At 32.3% G+C, this 17,565-nt stretch overlaps 1 protein-coding gene across 1 annotated transcript in view; it reads left to right on the forward strand.

Annotated features, from left to right (window-relative positions):
• The window catches only part of LOC127858111 (receptor-type tyrosine-protein phosphatase mu-like), a 67,332-nt gene that overhangs the window by 772 nt on the left and 48,995 nt on the right, over positions 1 to 17,565 (forward strand). The gene's annotated exons all lie outside the window — the stretch shown is intronic.

Raw genomic sequence — 17,565 nt, forward strand, 5'->3', positions numbered from 1 at the left:
TATATATATATACATATATCGTATTGGAAAAATGGTCTTTAAAAGTTTCAGTTTTATTTATAAAAATAGAAATTTAATAGAAAAATATTTTCTTCATATCGTATAATATTTTACACTTAACTGAGTGAATGCTAAGTATGCTAAGTATTCCCCCTTTTTGGAAAACCATAGTCTTTGTTTTATTTGTGTTAACAAATAAATTTTCCATCTATAACAGTATTCCTCTAACAAGGACAAACCTTAAATTAGTTATTTCTCAGTCTCTGCCATTATTACAATATAATCTGCATATAACAATACAAATAATTATAGCATACTGATATATCTTCCTTTAAAGCCGTTTAACATAAAAAATTGTTTTTAAGTTATTCAAATAAAGAGAAAATAGAAATAGCGATAATGATTCTCATTGTCTTACTCCTAAAGCACAGGAAAAATCTTCATTACTTATTGTGTTACCTAATTTTATTCTTGATTTTACATTTGTATACATAGATTTGATGATATCAAGCATTTTACCAATACTCCTAGCTTCCACAGTTTATACCAGATGATATCCCTCACACAATAATCGAACGCTTTAATGCAATCAACACATACGGCACTCAATCTTTTTTGTTCACTTAATTAATAATTAATGACAACATGTATGCAAAAATGGTATGAATAGTTCCCATATTTTGCCTGAATGCTGCCAGAGCTCCTATGTAGACATAATATTGTTCCGCCCAATAGGTAAGCCTAGTGTTAATGAACTTAGTGAATAATTTCCCAAACGTACTGTTTATCATAACTTCAGCATAGACTTATCGGCTATTCGAAGGCGTTTACGGATCCTTGTTGGTGTATTTGTTATGTCTGTTGTAAGAATTATATTTATCACATACCATACCATGTTTCACATGTAATATAACCATTACGAATATTTTTATCTTCCACTTGTGTAATACACTTTTTAAGCGTTTTATTTGGCTTAGTTTTCGTTCGATTGGACAATCGCATTTTGCTGCAATGACGTTGCAACGTCAAATGACGTCACGAAATGTAAACAACATTCGGGATTTATCATTATGTTTGCGTAAATATTTAATTTGCTCATTTAAAAGCATGTGATAAAAAAGATCTGACACTCGTTGTCATATCATAGCAAATTTTATTAAACTCGTCCAGGAAATTCGTTAGTGTGCGAGCCTTAAAATTCCTGAACTCATTTAATAAAATATGGTATGATATGACAACTCGAGCCAGATCCTATATTTAGTAAGTTATTTATATTTACCTTTAAATGAAGTAATCGTTAGTTTTAAGTATTGTTACGCATATAGTTAATCTGTGTTTGTAGTTGGATCGAGCTTTATTATTTCTCATACCGCCGCATTGAAATCTACCTGATATAACGCTGCCTGATATATTTTTTTATATTTAATGGTCAACAGGAAGTTCTTATATCAGTCAATGTTTGGAGTTACGTGGCATTTGCAACAAAGTCAACAATTTCTATCAACATGAATCAGGTTCAACAAAACACATAATTTGATACCAAGAACGTACATATTTTATTCTGGTTTAAACTTATAAATCACACAAACCTTTATTTTTATAAAAAAATCACAAAAGCCCGCACTACATAAGTTAAATGACGTCAGCAATAAATCGTAAATATCGATATAGTCATTGCACTCGCAAGTGTTACACAGAAAGCCACGACAAATGATAACTGTATGCTAATCATCAAGTATTTAAACAATCAATTGTACACGCTAAATGTCAATATTGACCCCATCATCAAAATGTCCATTTCAATACACATCTTCAAAGTGGCGTCTCCAAACTATTTGGTGAAGTGTGTTTTTCGATTAAATTTGTCGCTGCAGTCCATTCCTTATCTCCAATTCAAGACGTTTACAACTAAAGCGGGTGTACTCTTCCCATTCGTAGTGCAACCTTTTTTTCTCTAAACGATGTTTAAAATAAGCGATTATTCGTGTCGTCTTTTCGAACGCCGTTGCTACATGCATGTCAACATGTAAAGGCCGGATCAGCCAAATCAGCGGGAATCCGTACATTTTAAATATAAAAAATGGATTGTTTTGCAGATTTTTAGGAAAATGTGGTATGATAAACCGAAAAACAGGTTACTGTCCCATGGTTTTGTAATATATCAGGCTCGGTGAGAATTAAATAACGGCTCGGCAAGCCTCGCCGTTATATTATTCTAAGCCTCGCCTGATATATTACAAAACGATGGGACAGTTACCTGTTATTCTCTATATCTAATGTCACCCGAGTTGTGCCTCAACCATTACAACTGCGTAATGTCACATATATGCAATGTAGATAAAGAAAAGGTGAGTAAATCGTTAAAACAAAATCGCTGTTTTCATTTATGAGTAGGATAAACATGTGATTCATTACAATGTGATTCATATTCACCAAAAAATCAAATAGTTTTTACTTTTCATTGTCAATTTTCTTTAAATCTAGCCTTTACAAATGCAACTTCGTTGCAAACATAAAGTTACCAGGATTGTTTGTTCTCAACTTCTTACATCTGCCGAATGTAGAGTAAAATATAAAAAAAAACTGGTACAACCATTAAAAAGGTATTGCATAAATGTTTGTTCCTGGTTGCTCACTGTTATGCAGGTGAATGTTTTTCCAATTAAAAAAGTTGAAACACATATCTCAATAATACATACCTAACTATGTATAGCAACACATTTGTACAGTTTTTCATGCCATTATCACCATTGCGGGGTCATTATAAATAAGCCCTTGGGCCGTAATGCTCCCTGCGGTCCGATTATCGCTGCCCGGCCCGGCTCAGCCGTGTATAATCCTCTTATTTAAAACCAAAGATATCGTATGTTGAAAGCTGGGTTTTCTCCAGTCATTAAAACAGGCTGATTCAAGTTCCCGTGTGCTACGCAGGATTGCATTTCGTTCTTTCAGTAGTTCAGTCAGTCAAAACATAGACATCGAATATTCACAAATATGTTTATTGCAAAGTCAAATAGCAGAGCAAATGATCATTTAAACTGACGTAATGTGGGTGTCGCGTTGCATGTGCGGTACGAGTAGGGACGCATCGCTCATCAATTTTCTTAAATCGAACGTACTAAATACAAATACTAAAAACATATTATCCGATCGGTCCAAAAAATAAAATTTGCGAACTAAAATATATCATAGCATAGTGTATCTATCTGCACAATAATGATATCACATATATAAACGTTTTTAGCAGACTATATTACATCATTATGACAACACGTGTTATAATCGCCGAAGCTGCGTGTAATATAAACCAAACCGTTCACTGTAAATTACATTTACATTTAAGTTTATTCCATGTGTGTGCATAATTGTATTTGACTTAAGTATATTGATTTAGTATGTACTACTATATGTATTGACATTTGAAAGTGTCGATCTCATAGTACATGAGTTAGCGCTTCAAAATTGTATAAACTTGACCGTTGTTATATATCATACAAAACGTATGTAAAATTCTTTATAAACATATTAAGTCCGTATGTGTGTTTATGTGTCATTTTGGTTTGTTGAAAACTTATTTTAAAGCTCACGCTTATGTGTTATTTAATACGTCTCAATCTACATTGTAATAAAATAAAACAATATACTCTACCTCTTAATGTCTTTAAAAGTTGTTGAAATTATAAAGTGAATACTAACGGTATTGAAATTGAAATAACTGAAAAAAGACTGTTGTTGTATTCGCTAATATGATTGTGTTAAGCAGCATTTTTAAAAGTATTGGTTGAAAACAAATTACTAATATGAATGTAATTAATGTGTTTATCAGCCATTTCGTATGAAAAGTAAGGTTGAATATAAAAAAAAATGCGTCGTACAAAAAATGACATTTAACATTTTATTGCTTAACTATTAGATATTATATTTCTGTAAAGCATTTGCGATTTAATAAGGTAAAACTTATAAACGCATATCGATTTGTAAGTTAGAACATATATGCAAGCACTGAACGGCAGATAGTTTACAAATATTAGTGCATAAATAAATACATGGTTTGTTATGCCCCCGGATCGAATGATCGGGGGTATATTGTTTTTGGCCTGTCTGCTGTCTGTCATTCTGTCACTCTGTCACTCGGTCATTCTGTCCCAAAACTTTAACATTGGTAATATTTTTTGCAATATTTAAGATAGCAACTTCATGGCATGCATGTGTATCTCATGGAGCTGCACATTTTGAGGGGTGAAAGGTCAAGGTCAAGGTCATCCTTCAAGGTCAAAGGTCAAATATATGGCTTCAAAATGGCTCAGAAGGGGGCATTGTGTTTCTGACAAACACATCTCTTGTTATCTTAAAATTTGATGTTTAGAAGGAATAACTTTTACAAAAATTAAAGATGCATTGAAGAATATTTATGTCCAGGTACTCAAATGCGCGCCCGAAATGATAAAAAAATACAAGTTATCTGATCGTTATTAATTTGAAATTCAATCGGTTTGTGGTATGCTTCATTGCTGCTTGATTTGACACTCGGTGCTTTTAGATTGTTGTATTTACTCGTTTTTGCTGTGTGTGGTTTTTGATTTCTGGACAAAGTGTGGGGTTTGACATACCTTTCATACGATTTAAGCCGACGATGTGTGTTTTAATTGAGCGTTCATTGGCGGTGATCTTAGAGTTATTCCCTGTGTGTGTGTCTCTGTTATTGTTCTCGTATTTCAAGTTTGTCAAGTATGTATTTTCCCTTTTATGTGAGAAGGGCTTTGTTAAATATGAGGTTAGGAATGCCGGTGAACTTGTTTCAACACAAAATATGCACTAGCATTGACCGTTCCAAGAAAGTGAACCAATCGTGTTTATTTTAAATGACTTTTTGTATGAAACAGGTTAGATGGGATGTGTCTTAAGACTTTTAAAAGCTTTTATGCGCGTCGTCAAGCCTATTAACATGGTTGATGCACGATGTCAAGTCTTGTTAGATGTCTGATGCAAAATGACAAGCCTTATAACTGGTTTGATGCGCGGATTAAACCCTTCTAACAGATTTGATGCACGATATCAAGCTGTGTTACATGTTTGATGTGAAATGTCAAGCGTTCTAACAGGTTTGATGCGCGGAGTTAACCCTTCTTACAGGTTAGATGCGAAATGTCAAGCCTTCTAACAGTTTGATGCGCAATGTCAAGCCTTCTTACAGGTTTGATGCGTAATGTCAAGCCTTCTTACAGGTTTGATGCGCTATGCCAAGCATTCTAACATGTTTGATACGCTATGTCAAACCTTCTAACAGGTTTGATGCGCTATATCAAGCTATGTCAAGCCTTCTAACAGGTTTAATGCGCTATGCCAAGCCTTCTAACAGGTTTAATGCGCAATGTCAAGCATTCTAACAGGTTTGATGCGTTATTTCAAGCCTTTTGTATTATATTCCTTATAGCATTATCCTCTCGGTGTATCATTCCAATCAAGGTTTGTTGCATTTAAAATAGTCAAACGTTTTACAAACGTAAGCGAGCCCTTAAAAACATATAACAGATTTCAGACGGTATTGTGTTCTTTAGACATGCTTGGAAATGATTTCGCATATACGTACTAAACGCTCCTTTGCTCGGGTCGGTCTAAATATAAATCCCGTTTTTGCAGACAGTTTTCTGCACTTTTTTTTTACTTAACTGCAGTTTCACAATTGCTTAATCAGGGGAAGATTTTACTCAAAAATAATTTTAATATAAATATATAACCGTTAATGTATTATTGCAAGTAAAAAATTCATTTTGTAGTTTTGCATCATTCACGGTTATATGAGTTTGTTTCATTAATTGTGCTTTAATTTGTTAAAAAGAGTCAACTTCCGAAAATGCGTGTGATTCAAGTCTTTTAAAATAGTCTTAGTTTACAAAAAGAATATTGATCAATTTGTATTTACTTTAGGATCCCATTAAATGCCATAATGTGCATTATGGGTTTGCAAAACAACAGTGTCTTATTATTATTTATACTTTGCGAGTATGAAAATAATTAGAGAGTTTATGGTATAGTTTTCATCTGCGTATTGACATACGTTTTGTTGACAAATATCACTTCTTATATGAAAGTGGGCCATCTAATTATCAGATCTTCTTGAAAATATGGTTCAAATAGTATTCACAAAACAACTGTTTTTGTACGCAAATTGACTCATTAGTTGAAAAGAACAATAACGAGAATTTAAGATTGTAATGAATACATAAATAATGAATTTCGAATTGTAAATTCTTCATAGACGACCATAGAAATACTTGAACCCCAAGGCTTAGGAAAGTGTATGTATAACTATTATTACCAACTCAGGACGAACTGTGCATGTTTCAATATGGCTAAAACTAGTTTAAGATTTTAAAACGCGGATATAATGGAAACAAAAGCTTGTTCTGATATAAATTTACTGCTTTCAAATTATATGAATTTTTACTGCCAAAGCTTTAAATTCGCACAACATACCTCGATGCATATCGAGTCAAATGTCTCATTCACCTTCAACAGATACCCGATAAATGCATATACTTTATTTTAAATTTAATCAAATAAACACTGTCGTCTTTAGGTGTGCAATATTATACCAAACTATTACGTATTTGTGTTTACCGAGTCGAGTTTCTTTTATGTTTGTAATCATCTACGTAACAAATGCATTATATGTCTGCATTTTTATTTGATTATTTATGTTCCTGTGGAAAGCAAACAGGCTTGCCTCAAATATGAATGTTAAGAAAAGATAGTGCATCAATTATTAATTTTCTTACAAAAATTAACATAAAATTTGGTATTCATGTGATATAAGTTAATATGTTTATTTCTAGTTATTGCTTTGTACGAGCACTAAACAAGAAAGGTATGTTTGTTAGACAATAATCGCACATAAGGGATAAAGTATGACTTTTTAATATTTGAGAGGAGACTATACCCAATGTTTTCTTCATTCTGTAAGTAAGTACATGGAATAACTTATGTTGATAGTTGAAGTAAAGAGAACTTGAAACACAAACGCACAACGCCAATATTTTTGACATTTTCCTACAAGTCAAGACAATAATACAAAATGATAAATATATGTAATATATATAGGTCAGGGGTTAACATGGATAAACAAATCACGTTCGTACGTTTAACACAACTTCACATTTGTTGTTAAGGTTAAGAAAAAGGCATGGGTTAATAGTCTGCTTATGATACTATTATCATATTCAACCGGCTTTGACATTTAATCTCCGACCACTGGTAGATATAAGTCCTCCGTTATGAAGCCGCGGCATATTGGCTTATTTCCCTCACAGTTTCCCATTTATACTTCTGGTTAGAGAGGAGCATGCATGGGGTTAATTTTTTGCTAAGGAAAATTCCGTAGCCTGAGCGGGAGTCGAACCAGGGACCTTCCGACTCCTACACAGGCATCTCACCACTAGAACACTGTCGCACAGCTATGAAATGATCTGGACACTAAACAACTATTTCTTGCGCAAATCATGCTAACTGTTCGTGTTAAAACTTATTCAAAATCATTCGGAAAATCATCAAAGCTATACAAATAGTGTAGTTGCAGACAAACATTTTGCTACGAACACCCTACCAACTCTCATGGACGTCCCCATTACACATGACGAATGGACATATGTATTAGTAAAATGACTTGGGTACTGGAGAACATGTGCTAAAACACACTTTTATAATATTATAATACGAGACCTATATATGTGTGATGCCATCTTTCTGAAATTGTACTATTAACGTAAATCAATGAATTCAATATTTAAAGTGAGAGACAATAACTCAGAAAGCTCATGATATCTTAATAAACTGCTATCCAAGACGTCCACTATCACTGTAATCTAGTTACATAGTTGTGCGATAAAATTCCCTAAAAAATTTATTTGGTCCTTGTATGCCATATTTCATGATAAAGCTGTTTGGCTTTTAAGTTGTCTAATACGTCGAATGATACTTCTGTTAGTCAATGCTTAACAATGATTACTTTCAGTGACCGTTTGCAAAACTAATCTTCGTTTATAAATAACACACAACAAAGGATGCTTGCTTATTCCTCGTGATATTTGGTTCCTGATTTTTTTCTAATATGTCTTCACTTGAATCTTATTCCAAATATATTAATGCAATGTTTAATTACTTCCATTTTCGTGTATTGGCATTTACATTCAAACCGATACCTTTGTCTTATATGAAAGACTATGTCGTTGCGTATTACCCATCTCCTCATAGTTCCCATTATTAACATTGTTGTTTTGAATCTACATTGATCTGTGCCGAACTACGATGTGATCTAGACTGTCCGATATAGTGCTTATATTTGACAGATCTTTTCCCAGATGAGCATCGGTCTATGAAAATCGCAGTCATATATACAAAAGACTTCCGTACATCTCTTTTACTTACTCAGCATTCATTCGCACCATGTTTATATCGTCTGTCAAAATATGTGAAAACCCATCAATTCTTGGCAATTCTTTGTCCAAACACTGTTTTCCCTTTACAAATCCTTACCAAGTCACTGTCACGTTAAAAGAGTACGTTTACAAACGTTACTTTGTTTCTGGAGTTTCATTGTTTGCTATATTAATAATTTGCTATAAAAATATTGTATGTGTATGACAATTTTTTATATATTGGCATGGATTATAACAAATATAACATTATCATACATTAAAATATGAGCCATCAAATAAGACGATTAACTGCATTTGGAACTTAAACGGGATTTACATACGCCCGATCCTAAGAAATTCTCCATCTATGATGTATTTAAATGTGTTCGATATGTGTATTAAATATTCTTTTGTGCTCAACCTTGACTCAAGAAGATTTTTCTAGTAATTGCCTTAAATGAAATTTCGTCGCGTTCTATCAGTTAACTCACTTAAAAAAATTATTCTCTTTTCCGTTGTTCACGCTGCCATTAAAAATACGAAAAACTAAAAGAATGCATTGTAAATTACTAGAAGCTATGTGTAGGATGTGTCATGAAAACGCTGTTTTCAATTTTGGGACGAATTTTATCCGCTTGTTTATCTGAACGGTTTAAATATAAACACAAGAGAAGGCGGAAGCTTAATTCGCTACGGTTTTACAAGTGATAAATCAAGCAGATCTTAATGTGCTACTTGTCAAATCGAATAGGTTAAATATTTTAACATAGTTGTAGCTGGGATTGAGTATGATCGTTATTTAGAAGTTGTCTTACACGCTGTAGTAGTGACAGGTATGTGGGTTTGTTTAATTATTTTATGCTTAAAAGAGTATAATAATCAGAACAGGTTTGTAAATTTAGTTGTAAGCAGTTGACTGAAATATCACAAAAGGTTAAATCACACACTTTCGTATTCAATGCACGCTTAACGGATTTGCAATCTTCACAATAGTGCATTTTAACCATTTGCATAATTCGTCATTTGCAGTTTTGATAGAGTTACATTTTACGATTCACGCGTGGTTCTGAAACACTACGACTATTCAAAGTTTGGATGACCTCAAAAATATGCCTCAAAAGACAAAATTTAGCAAAACAGATGAGAAAATTATTCAAAAAATGAAATCGCTCTATTCAATTATGATTAAACAGTTATTTTATCATGAACAATACAATAGAAATGACTAGTCACTGTTATTTTATCATGAACAATACAATAGAAATGACTCTTGACTAGATTTTGCGGTAAATTAAACAAAATCCACAAACGAACATTCTTCACAATTATATAAAACATCATTGTGTTATTACTTGCCTTCTTACACATGGATTCAGTAAACTTACCCAAAAAAGTACAAATGTTATCGAGTCAAAAATGAAGGTTTAAAATAATGTCACCGGGATCGTTTGTTCACAATTACAGTACATCTGCACAATTTATAATTTTAAAAAGTAACACAGTTAACAACAATTTAAGGCGAATGACATCAATTGTATGAAGGTGAACCTGTTACTTTGCTGTCCGGATGACACATATATAACAGTGAGAACCCATGATTTGCTAGTATGTTGACTATTGGGTTTTTTCATGCATGTGTACAGGCCTATTAAAATTTCAGTATGATGTTTAGGATTGCACGTCGTGCATAAATTCGTTCAAGAAAATATATAAACAAAATATTTTGATTGCATGTATTCATATCAAAGCAAAAATTCTTCCGCAAAAACGTACACCTATTGCACTACTGGTGTTTTTTGTTTTGTTGAACTTATTGTCAATGGTATACAAGCGTCACACCCGTGCGAAAAAAAAACGCTAAAAAGCACCTTAGCATTTTATTGTTCTCACCCTTAAAATAACTGAGTAGTAGACTAATTAGGTACATTCTGCCAACAGTTATACCACATCTTCTTTTCAAAGTTGTTAACCTATCCCTGTTACGTTGGCTATTCAAAAAACGAAAGCTAACCAAATTCACAACTACGACTACATCTAAAAACCACCTTTAACCGATTAGAGGTTAATGACTCACCTAGGTTCATGTTTGGCAAAAGTCTGTAATTCGAGGTTTATGATGTCCTTCCGGACCAGAGGCTGCATCATGTGAAAATCCGGAGTGTGTCCCAGCACTCCAACCTAATTTGTGTAATCTGTGCATTTAACGACTATTTCGCAAAATATTCTGTTAAATTAAGTTAGCCTATAAAAAATTCAGTGTTCTTTAAAAATATAGCCAAAATATCAAAGCTAGAAGTGGGATGGTAACACAGATTTAACGAATAACAAAATGCTTGTTTTTATTTTATGTGGCACAACATATGCCATGTTAGTTGCCCGCAGCAATATCTTTTCATATGACACAACAACACTAACTTTGTATCTCGTTAAATCTATGTTACCAGACCACTTTTAGCGTTGAACTTTTTCTATTGCTATAAGGAACATTATTTTTTATGTTTTAACTTTATATTTCGAAATATTGTACGAAATATGTGTTGATTTTTTCAGGGGTAATCAGCTTGACATATAATTATGCTGGCACATGTGAACTGTAGGATAGGCTTTGTACTATAATAAATTTCAAATTTTCGAAAACGGTTCCGGCTCAACATGGTTGCTTAAATCAAAGTAATGATTCATCAAATGTAAATGTATGAAGGCTTAACAACATGTTCATGCAGCTATATTTGCTCGCATATAACGGCCACCAAACCGGGAAATAAAAACGAATATGCGTAATTCACATTCAAGTCATTGTTTTATCACGCTGCTATTCCATCTTAAACCCTCGTTCTGCGTGTCTGGATATCAACTGCTCATTTTACGTCTCTTCATGCCCATTTATTCGGAACTCAGTGACGAGTTTAGCACTTGCATCTCACAAAACTTACGCAGTTCTGATACGGCGGGACAATGCAGACACATGTTTATCGGCAGACTGAGATTTATTACTATCTTGTTCATATTTTGATACTTTTTATCTATAGATGCGAGGAAAATCATGCTGTGTAACATATAACTTCACGTATTTTGTCAATTGGCTTGCCAATGGACTTAATAACCACACATCGAAAAGACGGTCCGGCCGGTTACGTGTGAAAATGCGGTGAAATGCCAGGATGTAGTAGGATGTTGGCGAACGAAATATATAAGATAATTAACATTGATGTTTTTCTAATATGCCTCGTTTTATCAATAAATTCACTAAAAATACATATTTTATTTGTGTTTGTTTTATATGGTTAACGTTGTTATTACAAAAGACGTGAAACTAAATGAGCGCATGGTCATTTAATAGAAACTTCATGTTTCAATACTTAGCAAACACTCTGAATTTAATTATGGAAAATCGCATGGCATATGTTGTGAAATTGCTTGTTCTAATTTTGGGACGAATTGTGTCAGCTATTTTATCTGAACGGTTTAAATATTGAAACACCACAGTAGGCAGAAGTGAAATTCACTACAGTTTTACAAAAGATAAATCAAGCGGAACTTAATGTGCTACTGTCCAAATCAACCTAATATGTTCAATATATAAACACAGCTGGGAATGCGTATTATTGTTATGAAGAAAGTGTAGGCGACTATGTAATATTGACAGGTGTGTTGATATTTTATTCTTTAAATCATTTTTTGTTAAAAAGAGAAGAATACTCAGAACAGGTGTTTGAATATAGTTGTTAGCAGTATTATTAATGTTGTATTTAATATATCAAAATTACGATCACATACTTGTGTAGGTCATATTACGTTTACTGGTTTTTCAATCTTTGAATTAATGTCTTGTTATCATTTGCATACATTCTTATTTGCAGTTTAACTAGAATTGGAAACGACGATTAAAGCGTGGCATGTATTATACTATTATGTTGGCTCCTTGACTTTAATCACGAACAGTAGTTTATTGACAAACTTAAAATAACAAAATATAGATATATTCTAATAAATTATCACATGGCTTGTGTGTTACGAATACAATTGCCACAATGATATAATATCACGGATAAATGTATGCAGTTTGTTTGAACAGGTTTAAACATACTACACGAAAACAGGTTTATTTGCCTGAGAAAATCGCCTGTAGCTCACTTTGTAAATAGCATATCATTTGAATATTCTGAAATGTCCAACACATGTCTTTATTCGCAATTTTAAGCTAGCAAAAGTTTAATTTAATGCTACAATTCATTTTATAATACCATATTATATGAAAAAAAAACTTAACTAAATGAATAGCAATAAAATTACTCAACTGATGGGTGTCTAATCAGAAACCAAATGCTCGTTATAATAATAATAATATATAATAGTATTGAGAGACACATACTATTTATGATATAATTTTAGGTTAAAAAAATTATGAAACATTCTGTGCGCTATAAGTTTAACGTACACATTTGAAACTAAGCACTAAATCAGAAGTACACGACAGTGTTAAACACAGAATTAAAAGAAATCAACCGCTATATTTACAATATCAAATAATGAATCAAGATTTAATGATCATCCGACTACTCAGAAATGAAAGCCGGTTAATATGCATTGAATGATTGTGCTGTACTGATTTATAAAATATGAAAACTGTAAAAATGAATTAATAGATGCCAGTGATAACAAGTTATCGAAGACTTATCGACCGTTCAAAGGTAGTAAACGAACAAGAAAATGTGTATTCGTTATGTCTGTTGCGAAAATCATATGTAGTAAATTGTAATTATTTCCTTTTTAAGGAATTACTATAAACAATTTGATATTTTTGGTAGTTTGATTGAGCTATATTTTGCTGAAATAAAACACCGAGGGTCACCAGTTCTGTAAATTAGAAAACAACATGAACTTTGCAAATAAACATACTAAACCTCTATATAAAACAATATAACTTACCTTTTCAAAAATATATTTAATATACATAAGCCAAATGGTTCAAAGGTCATCCCAAAATAGGCCAATGAAGAGCAAACATAAGGCCACCATGATAGTCTGTTCACTTTATGTGTTCAATGTAGAATGAAATCGAAAAGTCTATAAAGATTGAAATGGAATATTACCTACGTATATGTTCCTAGTTGCTCAATATTTTTTTTAAACTAATTTCCCCGTTCATATAATAACACATATATCTCATTGGGGAAGCATCCTGATATCTTGATATAAGACACATATTCCGTTGTGTCCAGTTAGCCTCTTGATAATAAATAAGTCGATATGATATAAAGGACATAGTTGACCTCTTGTTGTTGTTGCTTTGTTCTAAATTACTCGAGGATTGTACACAAATGATACGATTTATGGATCAAAGTAGCCTCTTTGTTCGCAACATCTCTTGAGGGCAGATAATAAATAGTCTCTTCTTTGTCTTAGAAGAATCTTATAAGTGTATGTAACGTCCCTTAAAGGATTTTATTCACTGATTTGGCATATATTATCATTTGGCTTTAAACGCATTAAATTGATAAATGCAACTATTGGAACAAAATAGCTCGAGTGAAAAACAAGAATACAACTATATATATATAACAGTAATCCTCAAATGGGCTGACAAACTGACCCTTGGAGTAAAAGTGTAGCACGTAAACCACTCGGCCATCCGTGATGATACAATGAGAGGTGTATTTCATGCTTAATATAAGCAATCCTCCCAGTGTCAAAAAATATAACGGTGACAACAGAACTTTCCATATTATTCAATCTTTTCGTGTTGTTAACGCTTGATAATTTTCAGGTTTTTTATTTCGTCAAAAGATGCTTATATTTAATATTTTAATGGATGGTAAATGTTCAGTATTACTGTTATCTCGCAAATATTATGACTTAAAGGACGTTTTGTGAATCTGAAATATTTTTCCTTTAAAATAACAAGGCTGCAATCGAAACTCGTTGAAAGTACTCATAGTGAGCAGTTGTAGCATAAGGCTTAAAGGCGTCGGTCGTCTTATGCCGTCTGTTTTCAACAAGTGTCGTTAAACGACATGTTCTAAAATGCTTTTCATAAAACTTTACCATAATTATAATTTGATTACCCTCTGTCAAAGTTGTTTAAATCGTTCCAGTTTACTGTTTATATCTCTAGACTTTAAATCGCACACCTTTTAATCACTTAAATTTCAATGATATACAGTTGTACAGTTCTATTTAAAGTTATCGTGTGGTCCTTACATAATGTGTTTTACTAATTCCTTTGGATTAAGAACTGAGTATGCCCAGGTGTTTGCATATTTTAGATCAATTTATTTATCATGACAACCTTTAAAATTTTCTTATTTGAAAACACTATGGCCAGATGTCTCATGTATGTTATTAAATATCGTTTAGTTGTTCTCTAAAACTTGTGATCAAATTATTCTAGCTTGCCACATCCAAGGGGTCATTATTATATATCAAACTAATCCTATTCGAATGAAAGACAAAGAGCGGAATGTTTTGGTATATGGCATAAATAGTTTAGTTATCCTTTGCCAGGTTTATTAAAAGCCTGAGCATTTTGTAAAAACTGGCCATATCTTTGTTGTTAGAATACACCGTATAGACTTATATAGCAAACTTAAATGTCTAAAAATTATTAAGGTTAGAGAGCTATGAGCGAGCTTTAAAAGTGCCATGGACGCCGTTTTTTCTTTTGGTAAATTTACTTAATAAATTATGACAATCCTGTGTTTTCCTAGTTTCATGTTTGCCATTATCTTCAAATTTAACACGAATGAAATGCTTGATTTCTGCTCCACAGTGAACACCATTGTATACAAATGTGATTTTGGTTTATTTTTTGTAACTTATTGACGCCATTTTTTTTATCACACATACTGATTATAATGTTTTATAAATATCTAAATTGACATCCACAATATAACTGTCTGTATATTATAAACAGAACATAGTATATATAAAAGGTCTAAAACATACGATGGAGGACTACTCCTGTAAATAAAACAATGCTTAAGCCTTGTAGAATTGGTTCTAACCGTCATTTCATTTTCAACTGCCATTAATTATGTCTACATCGTTAAATACATAACGCATCGGTCAATAGAAATACCATATTGATAGTTTTTGTGTTAATTTTATTAACTTAACATAACATCCCGAAGCCAAACGCCCAAGTGTGCAAAATAAGCGCACAGTGTTTAAACAGTAAAAAGCTCATGATTATACGCAGAAATAATACGTTTGATTACAACAATACACATATGTATTATTGACTCGTCTATAAATCACTATCGACTGTATATCGATAATTTAATGTTTCAAATTACGTCAATTTATGATTTATCTAATTAATAACAACAATGTAGCAAATATATTGTAGTTTACATACAATTCATTGCATGAAGCACCTGCTTTTGATACTAGTATACATGACAGTATGCAGATGTTTGAGAGAATTTAGAAATACCGTTAAACACATTCATAATTCAACCCGGTACATTGTATTACTATCCCTTACTTTAATTGATTTATATATATATATATATATATAGCAGCATTATTTGTGTATAATATATATAGCAGCATTATTTGTGTAGCACAATTTTATTTTAGTTGTAATTTATTCAATACATTTTAGCATTTAGAATTTTTCAATGTTATTAACTGCGATCTTAACTCTGAAAACATTCTACAATAAAAATAAAGTGGAACTCATCTTCTAATTTATAACACATTTTACACTTGCTTTCGCCTATGCAAACGGAATAAGGGTTAGCCCATCTCCCACTTTCTACATACAATCCATATGAAGAGCATCTTAATTTCGAAACTAGTTCGATTTTTTTAATTAAGCACAACTGTATAAATAAGGCTGACATTTCAAAATGGCAATATTTTAAAACACATTGGCTCTGTTTTGTTACACAATTTCGCATTCAATTTTTAATGAAACTGTCATTAAATCTATGTTTTACTTTGTAATAAATGCCTTTTCGTGTCCGTCATCTTGAAAAAGCCATACCTCGTACAATCAAAAGTTACATGGCAAGTCCTTAAGTAAAGAGCACTAGTTGATTTCATTAGGATGAACATTGCAATCATTTTTATTTTTTTTTAATTTTAAATACGAACATTTTAGCAAGGAGTTAACCGCATCATATGTTAAAGGCGCATTACCATTGTTTCCTACTGACAAATAAATGTATTATGGAATTTTGTTTACAAACCTGTGCAAGTTGTGCTGTTTAAAGGTAAATGGGAAATTCAAATAATACACAAGTATTGTGCTGTTACATGAAAAAACACGCCAATATCTCAACCATTATTTAAGATTTTGAAATGACAGTTCAAGCGAGTAATGTAATATCAACCTGTGTTGGCTACCTGGGTTTAATCATCAACGAAACATGATCGACTATTTTTAGAATCGTTACAGCTATTTGCTGCCGTCGTTAAAATGTTGTGGTTAATGTTAACACGCAACATATCACTGCTTCTTATAAAGATAATCACTTCACTCAATTAAATTATTCAATGAGAATTTTTGAGATCACTGACTAAGTTCGATACCAACTGAAATTCAGCAGAGTTGTGCCTCGTTCTTTTTTAGACATCGTAGTTCGCTTGCAGCAACTCAATACCTCTAGATCTACAAACTATAATGGAATGAAATTCTACATACTTTTTAGTCTTTATAAACTGATTAAGACCTATTATCGTGGCAAACCTTTAAGTCAAATTATTCCGATGTTTGAACTTAGAAAGATTAGGTTTAGTTTTGAGTACATCATATAGTTAAGGTTATTTGCATATGAGGACTAAATACATAGTTCATCTCTCCAAATATTGAATTAAACTTTTATTCGGGATCATCATTGAAGGCTATTTTCTTCGTTCGTGCAATAATTCCATATCGCTACAACTACTGCATATATATTGAACTATACCTTTTAACTTGTGAACAGGGTTGTCATTTAGAGTCAATGACCACGGAGTAGTGTTTTGACTGGCCTTTTAGAAGAATTATGTTATCTTGTTGCGATTAGAAAAGTGGGTAAATGTTTGCGTTCAAGATGATATTTAGGTAAAATGTTGCGAGCAACATGTATTTATCTTATCATATACTATTGATATTCAACAAAAACACTAATTTGACTTGAGGTGGAGGTTTTGCTTTGTTATT

This window comes from Dreissena polymorpha, chromosome 14, assembly GCF_020536995.1.
Source record: "Dreissena polymorpha isolate Duluth1 chromosome 14, UMN_Dpol_1.0, whole genome shotgun sequence".
Lineage (NCBI taxonomy): Eukaryota > Metazoa > Mollusca > Bivalvia > Myida > Dreissenidae > Dreissena > Dreissena polymorpha.